This window comes from Salvelinus sp. IW2-2015, linkage group LG18, assembly GCF_002910315.2.
Source record: "Salvelinus sp. IW2-2015 linkage group LG18, ASM291031v2, whole genome shotgun sequence".
NCBI classification, from domain to species: domain Eukaryota; kingdom Metazoa; phylum Chordata; class Actinopteri; order Salmoniformes; family Salmonidae; genus Salvelinus; species Salvelinus sp. IW2-2015.
The window spans coordinates 60,690,682-60,705,620 of NC_036858.1; the positions used below are offsets into that span (position 1 = coordinate 60,690,682).

The window sequence follows — 14,939 nt, forward strand, 5'->3', positions numbered from 1 at the left end:
GAACCTGCATTCTTTCTTGACCATACACACAGCAAATGGGCCAGTGTTGACTTTTCAGTGTAACATTTCAAGTGTTGATTCAGGAGTTAAATTTAAATTAACACTCAGTGGTGTAAAATAACCCCCTGTGTTGGTGTTAATAACCAGTTATTGTTTTATATTGTGGAGAGTAAAAAAGTCCCTCAAAACCACACCCATCATTATCATATTTCCCAGCATGCTCTACTGCAGGTTGTTTTTTTAGTATTGTTTTTAATATCTGTGTTTTGTATGTACATTTATTGATATATTGATATTATGGTACACAAAGATAAATAACATACATTTTTCTAAACTAATCCAATCAGTTAGTTAGATTTATTGCACCTGTTACAGAAATGGTTGCTCCTGTTTACATGGTTTAGGTAGTGTTTTTTTTAAAGTCTCTTAACCCTTAAAATCATTCTGAATGCAGGTTGTGGTTGAATAAAAATTCAAACTAACTCAGGCTGGATTCCAAAAGGAATTACACATCACTTTGCGAGCCAGCATAATGTGACTTGCAGGCCTGATGTGGCCTGTAAACCAGGAGTTTCCTAACGCCACTTTGTTAGGATAAATCTAGGCCATCAAACTAGGCCAATATGATATATGTACTGTACCGTCATAGTTTTTAATGATAACATTAGCCCAGGAACTGACTTGGTGAAGGCCAGGGGCCTAAAAGGAAAGACTTCAACAACCATGTCTGTCACTAGCAAATACCGGCATGGGTGATAGTTAACTCTTCAATTTACTCAAAAAGAAATGGCACCGTGAGAAATATGCAAATTAGGCTTTACAACATTATTGTAAAACTACAGGTGTTCATTTCTTGCATTGAGAAAGTGTAACAGCGCCAGCGCTAAGCAAAGGGAGTCCAGTGTTATGTTTTACACTGGAGGTATTGCATATTACTCTACAGTAGAGCTATGCAAACACCACAGTTGAGTTCCTTTGAACACTTTAAGAGAAAAATGGAAGGCCTCCTGACTGGCGCAGTGGTCTAAGGCACTGCATCGCAGTACTAGCTGTGCCACTAGAGATCCTGGTTCGCGACTAGGAGACCCATGGGGCAGTGCACAAGTCGTCCAGGTTAGGGGAGGGTTTGGCCGGCAGGGATGTTCCTGTCCCATCACGCACGAGCAACTCCTGTGCTGGGATGGGCGCAATGCACGCTGGCACGGTCACCYGGTGTACGGTGTTTCCTCTGACACATTGGTGCTTCTGGATTAAGTGGGTGTGGTGTCAAGAAGCAGTGTGGCTTGGCTGGGCTGTGTTTCGGAAGACACACGGCTCTTGACCTTCGCCTCTCCCAAGTCCAGACTGTAACTACCAATTGGATACCATGAAAAAAGGGGTAAAAAAATACAACAACATGTAAAATGGGGATCACTGCAACAGAGTTACATCTTTCAAAATTGTATTTGAACACCAGTTCACTGAAAATAGTGTACATTTTACACTGTCAGAGTTAAATGTACGCAATTGATTTTGCTGTTCATTGTTCCTGTGTGGTTCCTCTCTCTGAGGACATAGTGGCCTCCTGTAGTTCTCAGTCATTAGTTACCCTGCTGGAGATGACACAGTAAAGATGACTTCTAGGCCTGTAGTGTATGCAACTACACCACTATCATGCTGTACCTGTCAGCTGCATGCACACACACACTGCTACCATGCACGCAGTGACCTGCACAGTGGGTTTGTATGGCCCAGTTGGTAGGAGTGTGGCACTAGCAATGCCAAGGTTGTGGGTTCAATTCCCACAGGGATTACATACTAATTCTAAACACACACACACAGCCATTGAATGGGGAACACACAGCACCGGTCTGCCCAGTAGCTGTGTAATTCTCAGGGTGACTGCTGTGCTGTGTGGATCTATCCCCCAGTACAAAGACACACTAAACACCATCCTCCAGGGGGGCAGCCTGTCCCAGTAGCCTGAGTAAATAGCACTGGACCCTGGGTCCAATGATCTGGGTTCTCTCTGTGGGAAACTGTGAAACACTTGCTGCTAGTTGGTTTCTATTTCTGTTGATCTTCTCTAATTCACATCTGTCTTCCTGCTTTAGAGTTGTGTCCCAAATGGCATCCTTTTCCCTACATAGTGCACTACTTTCGATAAGGCTCTGGTCGATAGTAGTGCACTATATATGGGACACAGTTTATGAATAATTATTCTATGATTCCAGGCTTGGGATCTTTTTGTCAGTTAACACTCACTGGGGAGTTCACTGAGGCAGTAAATCAGCACTTTACACTTCAGGATCTCTCTCTCTTTCTTTCTCTCTTATGTCATTCTCTCTCTCTCTCTCTCTCTCTCTTTCTCTCTCTCCCTCTCTCTATCATACTTAATTTCACAACACAGATGACACATCTGACATTCGCTTTCCTTTCATCCAACCGCCCAGCCCCAGCCTCACAGCCCCAGCCTCACAGCTCCAGCCTCACATCTCACACCAGCGATAACCCCAGTGTCTGATGTCGTTCAAATGATGACAGAGAATGCAGAGGAATCTATCTTTATCAGATTGCACAGTGTTTTGTTTCAGGAAGGAAGGAAGGAGAGATGCAGGGGAGATAGGGAGGGAGGGAATCTCATATATAAAGAAATAAATTGAAACAAACAATTCTGAAAATCAACATGCAATAGAGCATTCTGGGAAATATAATGAGTGTTTTCCTCTACACAGAGTAACAATGACACAATCACACTCAACTCTACTGCTCAACCCTTTCCTGCAATAAAAGTACCAATTTGCCCTCTAGTGGCCTCATGGGCGGAATGTTATTCATATTTATAATAATTTCATCATTAATACACTTTTTTATTTTTAACACCAAACATCCAGTGTTTCTATGTCACAAGGTCTTGTTATATTTCCGTCTTCTGCGATGTATATAAAGTGTAAAACTGGGCTGCAAACTCAAAATGTAATACAACTCTATATCTGACATGGTTCAGGTGTCTTCTTTTTTTAAGCCTATAACCATGTTAGAGGTGTATACTTTTGTTTCAAAGTAGATTTGTTTAAGACTAGCAAGAAACACCCTGTGTGACCCTGATTTTGCCCACTGTTACGTTAATGTACTCCTGAATCAACACTAGAAATGTTACACTGAAAACATGTAACCTAGGTAACACTGGCCTATTTGCAGTGTACCATACAATATACTGCTCTGCTGGTTCACTCATATTCCCTTCTATTCTCCTACTCTATGCTCAATATAACATTAATTTGAATGACAGAAATCCTGGAAAACAGATTAAATATGTCAGTACTGTACATGTACAATGATTAATAGAGTACCAGATACATGCACAAATATTCCCATTTAAGTACAGTTGAAAACATTCTCACATCTATCTTTTTAAACTTATCACAGTACTCAAACTCCTAATGTTAAAGTTTAAACACTGAGGTAAACATTAACGTTCAGACTCTATCTAAAATAAAGAAAAATAAATACAATAAAAAGCTTATTCAGATTCAGCGTTCTATGTAGAATCCTTCATGACCTCCAAAGAACCCTTATTGCCTTCCAAATAATCATCATGTAACTTTTTCTTCCAAATCGGTTCTTAGGATGTTAAAGGTTTTAGATAGAACCCTTTGCATTACAAAGAACACTAGTCTTCCAAAAAGGGTTCTTCAAATGAAAATGGCTCTTGGTAGAAGCCTATCCATTTGCAAAAATGTAATTGTCATTATGGGGTATTGTGTGTAGATTGCTGAGGGAATAAAAAAACATATATGTTTTGAATTATGTTGTAACGTAACAAAATGTGGAAAAAGTCAAGTGGTCTGAATACTTCCCAAAGGCACTGTATGCCATTTAGCAGACTATTTTATCCAAAGAGATTTTCAGAGATGCATGCACACATTTTGTTGTATTGGAGGCCCAGGGAATCGAACCCACAACCTTTGCATTGCAAGCGCCATGCACTACCAACTGAACCATAAAGGACAGACACAGTAGAGTGCAGCAGCCCGAGGATACAGTGAGAGTAATAGTGAGACAGAGGCATCTAATTGACCTGGTTGCTGGTTCAATAGAGATGACTGCCGCACAATGAACACTACGACCACAGCTAACCAACCGTATCTCAATCGTGACCAGCTGACCACTCATCTCTGAGGCATGAGCAGCTACTGTACCAACCCACCACCTCTGATTAAACCACTATGACCACAGCTATATGGCTGAGCAACCAAACCCACCCCAGTCAGTACACTATTACCCTTATAAGACTACTGACCTGAGCTGAACTGAGCTAAGCTGAGCCATGTCAAGCTGTACTGCAGCCTGGTTGCATGGACCATGCTTAAAAGCACAATGGGAAAGGAAACGATGCTAGCCAGCGAAGTACATCATGAGGGTCAGCAAAAAAGTGTGAAAAGGGTATAGTGTCCACTCAGTCCTCTCTGAAGCCAATTTGCTGGTAGTGTACTTTTATTTGGTATTTTTTTACACACAAGGAATAAAGCATTTGTCTTGGTTATCTACTTATCTGCTATTTTGTACTGAAAGCTATATATTTTCAAAAAAATAACACTTATAGAAGAGTATCTAAGAAAAGTGTCTTCACAGACAGGCACTTTCCTGCTCTGATAGATGTATACCCTGAAGGAAATGATTTCCCATCTTCCTTAATACATCCTAATCTCCTAGAGAGGTCAGTCATTGACACTTGTTGAATATCACTGTGGTGGGAGGGATACATAAAGAAAGGCACAAAATAATAAGTCTATGAAAGAGGGGCCAAATATATACAGTGCATTCAGACAATATTCAGACCTTGACTTTTTCCACYTGTTGTTACATTACAGCCGTAATTCTAAAATGGATTTCATAGCTTTTTCCCCTCTTCAATCTACATACAATACGCCATAATGGAAAAGCATTTACATAAGTATTCAGACCCTTTACTCTGTACTTTTGGCGATTACAGCCTTGAGCTTTCTTTGGTACGACGCTACAAGCTTGGCACACCTGTATTTGGGGAGTTTCTCCCATTCTTCTCTGCAGATCTTCTCAAGCTCTGTCAGATTGGATGTGGAGCGTCGCTGCACAGCTATTTTCAGGTCTCTCCAGAGATGTTCGATCGGGTTCATAACCGGGCTCTGGCTGGGCCACTCAAGGACATTCAGAGACTTGTCCCGAAGCTACTCCTGAGTTGTCTTGGCTGTGTGCTTGGGGAGTTGTCCTGTTGGAAGGTGAACCTTTACCCCAGACTGAGGTTCTGAGTGCTCTGGAGCAGGTTTTCCTCAAGGATCTCTTTGTACTTTTCTCCGATCATCTTTCCCTCAATCCTGACTAGTCTCCTAGTCCCTGCCGCTGAAAAACATCCCCACAGCATGATGCTGCCATCACCATGCTTCACCTTAGGGATGGTGCCATGAGGTCGAAGAAATTGTCCATAGAGCTCCGAGACAGGATTGTGTGGAGGCACAGATCTGGGGAAGGGTACCAAAACATTTCTGCAGCATTGAAAGTCCCCAAGAACACAGTGGCCTCCATCATTCTTACATGGAAGAAACAGGTGTTTCTGTTTCTGTTTACATTTTTAAATGTCTAAAAACCTATTTTTGCTTTGTCATTGTGGGGTATTGTGTGTAGATTGATGAAGACATTTTTTTATTTAATCTATTTTACAATAAAGCTGTAACGTAACCAAATGTGGAAAAAGTTAAGGGATCTGAATACTTTCCGAATGCACTGTACATATAGCCATCTCATATTTATGAGACCACACTCAGTAGGAACTGGTATTAGTAMACCACTGACCACTGAGGACGAGAGATACAAGTAAAAAATATATTTTATTTTATACAACGGGTGGTTTGGAATTCCCATTCTTAGAGTCTATCCTGCCCATGATATACTAGACAACATACACATGACCAGTACATTCATAAAAAGTGCCATCGTTTACGTTGTTACCTAGGAACGCACTACTTCTACCACTACTACTACTGATCCACTGTCTTATCTGCCCAGCCATGGAATTTATAAATTTGATCTCCACTCTAAAAATCAGATCAGGGATCATATACTAGATTCAGCCGCAGGCCGATTTTTTATTGAGCGGATGGTCGTGGGGCCGGACCATGATTACAAATCATTTGAAGACAGCAAATTGACCACAAGAAACCCAAACAGAAATGTTTGACTTAAAAACATAATAATTTTGAACGTTGCTTACATTTGTATAGAATCACGTGTCTCTCTATTATGCGTGGAATACTTGGGAACAGATTTACAAAATGTAAATAACTTGGAGCTGATTTCTTGGTGTTTTTACAGTCTTTTATGTCCCAAAAATATATATAATTAATTAATAAAAGATTTTCTCCGAGAACTTGGGGGCAAATAAAACCAGTGCAGGCGATATTCGGCCCTCGGGCTCTAGTTGGGAACCCTAATCTAGACATTATTGCTGACATCTCCACTGGCCCATAATAATGAACGTGTCCGGAGTTGGGACAAGACAGCAGCTTTTTTCAGCCAGTTGAAATCATGAATGAGCATATTTTTTTATGGATACTGTATATACAAAGAAATATCAATAGAAAACAGGTAACACGAAATGAAGCTAGTTTGTTGTCTTTCCAGCTTCAGTCTGAAGTGATTGTTTTAGCTGTGTGTAGCTGGCTAGCTAGCAAAGAGGGAAGAGCCTCCATAGCAAACATTTTTGTTTGCCATAGCAACCTGCAAGGTTTTGGAACTATCAACCAGTGATTGGGTAGTTTTGCTTTACATGGCAGTCAATATGAATAAAACTAACAACCAGAGAACGCCTAAAATTGCACTTGACAACTAGTGTTAGTGAATGTAGCTTTGCGTTTTGTTGAAAAATGTATGGTTTGGGAAATAATCTTTCTTTTTAATGCTGGTAACCCATTGTATAAAAGCAAAAATAGACTTGAGTCCATGTGTTATGATATTTTTATCATGGCTGTGGTGGTCTATGGCTATGAAATATGGCCTCTCATGTTTTATTGCTTAATTACATAATGTCCTGGGGACACAGCTATAGCCTACCTCTATGTGACCTGCATATGACCAATACAAAAATATATATTTAAAATATGCATAAAAAAATCTACCTATTGTGACACACCTTGATAATGCAACATTTCCCTTCTTAACCTGCAGGCCTCCTCAAGCAGGGATTTTTCTTTCTCCTGTAAACAATATATATAATATATAGCTTGAGTTGCCTGGCCTAAGGCCACGTGTCAGTGGCGCACACACTATCAACCCCCCCTCCACCTACCACACACACCAGCAGACTGACAGACAGGGTAATGTAATCGCAGCCGTACCTATCGCCCTAAGAATCTACTCCTTTATTATAAACCTTCCACATTAATCCCTTTAAAGCTTTGAACTTTCCATTGATTAACATCTTACACCCTCCCATGATTGCTATGCTCTTATTAAATGTTTTATTGTATTTATCACGAGAGGTATGACATTATAAATTGAAAAAGGCATTCAGATTTCTTTCAGCTCTCAAATGAAATGCTGCTTTAAAACGAAGGGGAAAAGGAGAAAATTAAATGAAAACGGAGAAGGAGATGGAATTAAATAAATTGCAGATAGGGATTTTTAAGGGTTTAACACTGATGATAGCCAAGGACTCTAATTTTAGAAATATTTTGGGCTTTATAAAGGACAGTGATGAGAGAAATGGGAGAGAGAGATAGAGATGGAAAGGTAGAGAAAGAGGGGAGAAAGAGAGAGAGAGGGAGAGAGAAAGAGAGAGGGAGAGGAGAGGGAGACAGAAAGAGAGGGGACAGAGGAAGAGAGGGGAGAGAGAGAAGTAGAGAGAGAGTGGGAGGTATTGAAAGAGAGAGAGAGGTAGAGAGAGTGAGAGAGAGGAGAGAGAGAGTGATGATGGTAAAGAAATGTGGAGGTAAATTGCATATGGAGTTCGGCATGTGATTTGCATATTCAAGGCCTAAAAACATCTTAGGTGGGCAGCGGGATGAAAGGCTACAAGTCAGGAGTGAAAACATCTTTGGATGCTTGTCTGAAAGCAGAAAACTGACTCTTTAGAAAATACTGTAACTCGAAGTGATGAATCCTCTAAAATATAGAAAATAAAAGGGCATAAGCCAACAAAATGTGTACCGTTACCACACTAGCTCCGATAGGCCTAAATCAAGAAACCTACAAATTGCATCTGTGAAACCCCCAAAAATTGTTATATATAGTGACAAATAAGAGTTATTTGGCTTGTAACGATGGCAGATCACTTTGTGGTGCAATATAGAACCCTTTTTGAAGGTTCTATAGAGAACCAGGCCGATAAGGTTTTACATTTTACGGTGCTATAAAGAACCATTTGAAAAAGGTTCTATATAGCACCAAAAAGGGTTCCTCTATGGTGACAACCTTTTTGGTGCTATATAGAATCTGTAATATAACCTCAATCTCAATCAAAGGTTCTATAAAAAACCTTTTGATGAACCACGCAGGGTTTTTAAAAATTCTGGTTAGCCATATTATATGGATAAAATTACATAGGTATTATTATTTTTTATTGAGCGGATGGTCGTGGGGCCGGACCATGATTACAAATCATTTGAAGACAGCAAATTGACCACAAGAAACCCAAACAGAAATGTTTGACTAAAACATAATAATTTTGAACGTTGCTTACATTTGTATAGAATCACGTGTCTCTCTATTATGCGTGGGAATACTTGGGAACAGATTTACAAAATGTAAATAACTTGGAGCTGATTTCTTGGTGTTTTTACAGTCTTTTATGTCCCAAAAATATATATAAATTAATTAATAAAAGATTTTCTCCGAGAACTTGGGGGGCAAATAAAACCAGTGCAGGCGATATTCGGCCCTCGGGCTCTAGTTGGGGAACCCTAATCTAGACATTATTGCTGACATCTCCACTGTGTCCCATAATAATGAACGTGTCCGGAGTTGGGACAAGACAGCAGCTTTTTTCAGCCAGTTGAAATCATGAATGAGCATATTTTTTTATGGATACTGTATATACAAAGAAATATCAATAGAAAACAGGTAACACGAAATGAAGCTAGTTTGTTGTCTTTCCAGCTTCAGTCTGAAGTGATTGTTTTAGCTGTGTGTAGCTGGCTAGCTAGCAAAGAGGGAAGAGCCTCCATAGCAAACATTTTTGTTTGCCATAGCAACCTGCAAGGTTTTGGAACTATCAACCAGTGATTGGGTAGTTTTGCTTTACATGGCAGTCAATATGAATAAAACGAACAACCAGAGAACGCCTAAAATTGCACTTGACAACTAGTGTTAGTGAATGTAGCTTTGCGTTTTGTTGAAAAATGTATGGTTTGGGAAATAATCTTTCTTTTTAATGCTGGTAACCCATTGTATAAAAGCAAAAATAGTTTAAAAAAAATTCTGGTTAGCCATATTATATGGATAAAATTACATAGGTATTATTATTGTGTTTATTGACAAGTTGAATCAGGTGTGCTAAGTCCAGAACTACTGATTTACTAGTGATGTTACGTTTAATACCGGAGCTCCAAGGCATGCGTCGAAATCGCTAAGCAGCTAACTTCGAAGCAGTGTGCCAATGAGTTTATCACTTTATCAGAAGTACGTTTTTAATCTGTGTGTTGCAAAATGCGCGTTCCCACTGATTTTMCAGTGGTTCCGGTGCTTTCTTTGATTAAGCTGCTTTCAAACACCAACCTCTACTGGATACCCTACTTATAAATATATACTGAATAAAAATATAAACGCAACATGTACAGTGTTGTTGTCATGTTTCACGAGCTGAAATAAAATATCCCAGAAATGTTCCATATGCACAAAAAGATTATTTCTCTCAAATGTTGTTCACACATTTTTTTTACATCCACCTGACAGGTGTGGCCTATCAAGAAGCTAAATAAACAGAATGATCATTACACAGGTGCACCTTGTGCTGGGGGCAATGAAAGGCCACTCTAAAATGTGCAGTTTTGTCACACAACGCAATGCCGCAGATGTCTCAAGTTTTGAGGGAATGTGCACTTAACGTGCTGACTGCAGAAATGTCCAGAGCTGATGCCACAGAATTGAATGTTAATTTTTCTAACATAAGCCGCCTCCAACGTAGAGAATTTGGCAGTACGTCCAACTGGACCACGTATAACAATGCCATCCCAGGACTTCCACATCCGGCTTCTTCACCTGCGGGATCGTCTGAGACCAGCCAACCGGACAGCTGATGAAACTGAGGAGTATTTCTGTCTGTAATAAAGCCCCTTTGTGGAGAAAAAACTATTTGTGATTAGCTGGGCCTGGCTCCCCAGTGGGTGGGCCTATGCCCTCCCAGGCCCACTCATGGCTCCGTCCTTGCCCAGTCATGTGAAATACATAGATTAGGGCCTAACAAATTTATTTCAATTGACTGATATCCTTATAGGAACAGTAACTCAGTAAAATCATTGAAATTGTTGCATGTGGCACTTATATTTTTGTTCAGTGTAGTTAGGATTCTGGATTTCTTTCCCTACAGTCTTGAAGGAGTTCCCACATATGCTGAGCACTTGTTGGCTGCTTTTCCTTCACTCTTTAGTCCAACTCATCCCAAACCATCTTAATTGGGTTGAGGTTGGGTGACTGTGGAGGCCAGGTCATCTGATGCAGCACTCCATCACCCTCCTTCTTGGTCAAATATCCCTTACCCAGCCTGGAGGTGTGTTAGGTCATTGTCCTGTTGAAAAACAAATTATAGTCCCACTAAGCGCAAACCAGATGGGATGGCGTATCGCTGCAGAATGCTGTAGTAGCCAGTAGTAGCCAGTGTAGTAGCCAGTGGTGTAAAGTACTAAAGTACTTTAGTACTTTAAAGTACTACTTAAGTAGTTTTTTGCGGGTATCTGTACTTTAATTTACTATTTATACTTTTGACTACTTTCACTTTTACTCCACTACATTCCTAAAGAAAATAATGTACTTTTTACTCCTTACATTTTCCCTGACACCCAAAAGTACTTGTTACATTTTGAATGCTTGCAGGACAGGAAAATTGTCTAATTCATAAACTTATCAAGAGAAAATCCCTGGTCATCCTTACTGCCTCTGATCTGACAGACTCACTAAACACAAATGCTTTGTTTGTAAATTATTTCTGACTTTTGAAGTGTGCCCCTGGCTATCCGTAAATTTAAAAAACAAGAAAATTGTGCCGTCTGGGTTGCTTAATATAAGGAATTTTAAATGACGTATACTTCAACTTTTCATACTTAAGTATATTTTAGCGATTACATTTACTTTTGATACTTAAGTATGTTTAAAAACAAATACTTTTAGACTTTTACTCAAGTAGTATTTTACGGGGTGACTTTCACTTTTACTTCAGTCATTTTCTTTTAATGTATCTTTACTTTTACTCAAGTATGACAATTGGGTACTTTTTCCACTACTGGTAGTAGCCATGCTGGTTAAGTGTGCCTTGAATTCTAAATAATTCACAGACAGTGTCACCAGCAAAGCACCCCAACACCATCACAGCTTCTCCTCCATTCTTCATGGTGGGAATCACACATGCGGAGATCATCCATTCACCTACTCTGCGTCTCATAAAGACACAGCAGTTGGAACCAAAATCTCAAATTTGGCCTCATCAGACCAAAGGACAGATTTCCACCGGTGTAATGTCCATTGCTCTTGTTTCTTGGCCAAAGAAAGTCTCTCCTTATTATTGGTGTCCTTTTGTAGTGGTTTCTTTGCAGAAATTCGACCATGAAGGCCTGATTCACGGAGTCTCCTCTGAACAGTTGATGTTGAGATGTGTCTGTTACTTAAACTCTGTGAAGCATTTATTTGGGCTGCAATTTCTCAGGCTGGGAACTCTAATGAACTTATCCTCTACAGCAGAAGTAACTCTGGATCTTCCTTTCCTGTGGTGATCCTCATGAGAGCCAGTTTCATCATAGCGCTTGATTGTTTTTGCGACTGCACTTGAAGAAACTTTCAACGTTCTTGACATTTTCTGCATTAACTGACCTTCATGTCATAAAGTAATGATGGACTGTCTTTTCTCTTTGCTTATATGAGCTGTTCTTGCCATAATATGGACTTGATCTTTTACCAAATAGGGCTATCTTCTGTATACCACACCTACCTTGTCACAACACAACTGATTGTCTCAAACGCATTAAAAATGAAAGAAATTCCACAAATGAACTTTTAACAAGGTACACCTGTTAATTGAAATGCATTCAAGGTGACTACCTCATGAAGCTGGTTGAGAGAATGCCAAGAGTGTGCAAAGCTGTCAACAAGACAAAGGGTGGCTACATTGAAGAATCTCAAATATAAAATATATTTTGATTTGTTACACTTTTTTGGTTACTACATGATTCCATATGATGTCTTCACTATTATTCTACAGTAGAAAATAGTAAAAATAAATAAAAACCCTTGAATAAATAGATGTGTCCAAACTTTTGACAGGTACTGTATATATATATATGAGATATATTTTAAGTCGTATATAATACGATATGATTTGGTATTTGGTATTTTATTAGGATCCCCATTAGCTGTTGCAAAAGCAGCAGCTACTCTTCCTGGGGTCCACACAAAACATGAAACATAATACAGAATTACATAATACAGAACATCAATAGACAAGAACAGCTCAAGGACAGAACTACATAAAAATTTTAACAAGGCACACGTAGCCTACATATCTATGCATACATACAAACTATCTAGGTCAAAAAGGGGAGAGGCGTTGTGCCGCGAGGTGTTGCTTTATTTGTTATTTGAAACCAGGTTTGCTGTTTTTTTTAGCAATATGAGATGGAAGGGAGTTCCATGCAATAAGGGCTCTATATAATACTGTATGCTTTCTTGAATTTTTCTGAATTTGGGGACTGTGAAAAGACCCCTGGTGGCATGTCTGGTGGGATAAGTGTGTGTCAGAGCTGTGTGTAAATTGACAATGCAAACAATTTGGGATTTTCAACACATTAATGTTTCTTATAAAAATAAGAAGTGATGCAGTCAGTCTCTGCTCAACTCTTATCCAAGAGAAACTGGCATGCGTAGTATTTATATCAGCCCTCTGATTACAATTTTTAGCAAAACGTGCCGCTCTGTTCTGGGCCAGCTGCAGCTTAACTAGGTCTTTCCTTGCAGCACTGGACCACACAACTGGACAATAATCAAGATTAGACAAAACTATAGCCTGCAGAACTTGCTTTTTGGAGTGTGGGGTCAAAAAAATTACCATGATTCAATTGGTAATTCCAACTGTAACTAAATGAGACACTTATTTTTTTATATAATAAATAAAAGTGGTGTATTTTCTACAATTTAATCAAAATACGAAGAAAAAGAAATGTAACCACTCTTAAATTCAAAGACAGAGCTATGGATGCAAGGACTGACCATCCATGATATCAAAATGATAGTTTTAACCATGTTTTAAGGCTATAAAGTGTTTTTTTACATGCACTTTGTTTGTAAACATTGGAGTAAAACAAACATATATTTTGGGTTCTCATGGGGTATAACAGCTGAACTAAGCGCATAAGTTATATTCTTCAAGAATCAATGGGTACATATCAATAATTTATAAATCCAAAAATGTATGTAGCAACTGCAGATTTCCATTTTAAGGCAAGAAAAGATATTGGACTTATTAAGAATAGATATGGGAGTGAGGCACGCTCTGGGCAATTTCTCTCTCTCTCTCTCTCTCGCTCTCTCTTTGGATGATCATTTCTCATTCAACGAATCTGCAGCTTTGGACGTTCTGCTTACTTCGGACCAGGCCTTAATCCCCGGGACTCGAAAGTGGAAACGCCGGCGAAAGAGAGGCAGGCTCTCACATTCCTCTCCCTTAAACTCAATCTAAACTGTCCAATGGAGACCTAACTTCAAGATGGCCTGAAGGCTATTCCATGAGCTGGGGGCATAACAAAAAAAATTAAAATCCTCAGTCTGAAAATTGCTGGATCTCCAATTAATATGTGAGGTGAGGTAGTGGGGGAGTCTCTGAAGAAACGCTTTATATACAAAAAGTAGCCAATGCTGGGCCCTTCTTGTAGTCAGAGCCTCTCAGCCAACAGAATTATAAAAAAATGCAGTGAATTGTAAAAAAAATGGTCCCCAGTGGTAAAACACAGTGCTGAGTGATAGACTGAATGTAAAGGTTTTAAAGCAGAGGCTGCCGCATGCATGTAGATTATATCACCATAATCAAGTAGTGGGAGAAGCATTGCTTAAACAATGTTCCTCCTACTTTCAAAAGTGAGGCAGGATTTATTTATATAAAAGGAACCAATATTAATTATCAGCTTTTTTGTCAGTTTTTCAATGTGTGTTTTAAAAGATAGCTTATCGTCAATCCAAATACCCAACTACTTATAATGGGGAACTTGCTCAATTTGGGCTCCCTTTAATGTGCAAATACGCAGGTCCTCAGGGTCAATATAACGAGATCTAGAGAACAACAGAAACTTGGTTTTATTAACATTTAGCACTCTTATAAGAAATCCCGCTATGACCTCAGACGAGCCATCAGACAGGCAAAGCATCAATACAGGACTAAGATCGAATCCTACTACGCCGGCTCTGACACTCGATGGATGTGGCAGGGCTTGCAAACTATCATGCATTACAAAGGGAAACCAAGCCGTGAGCTGCCCAGTGACGCGAGTCTACCAGACGTGCTAAAGACCTTCTATGCTCGCTTTGAGGCAAGCAACACTGAACCATGCATGAGAGCACCAGCTGTTGCAGACGACTGTGTGATCTCGCTCTCCGTAGCCGATGTGATATGACCTTTAAACAGGTTAACATTTGCAAGGACCGCGGGGCCTGACGGAATACCAGGACGCGTACTCAGAGCATGCACAGACAAGCTGGCAAGTGTCTTCACTGACATTTTTAACCTATCT

At 39.6% G+C, this 14,939-nt stretch overlaps 1 protein-coding gene and 1 non-coding gene across 3 annotated transcripts in view; one reads left to right on the top strand and one right to left on the bottom strand.

Annotated features, from left to right (window-relative positions):
* The window catches only part of macrod2 (mono-ADP ribosylhydrolase 2), a 1,308,647-nt gene that overhangs the window by 290,122 nt on the left and 1,003,586 nt on the right, over positions 1 to 14,939 (bottom strand). The gene's annotated exons all lie outside the window — the stretch shown is intronic.
* Positions 1,720 to 1,799, top strand: trnaa-agc (transfer RNA alanine (anticodon AGC)). Its single transcript has one exon. It is a non-coding gene; the product is annotated as a tRNA-Ala (tRNA).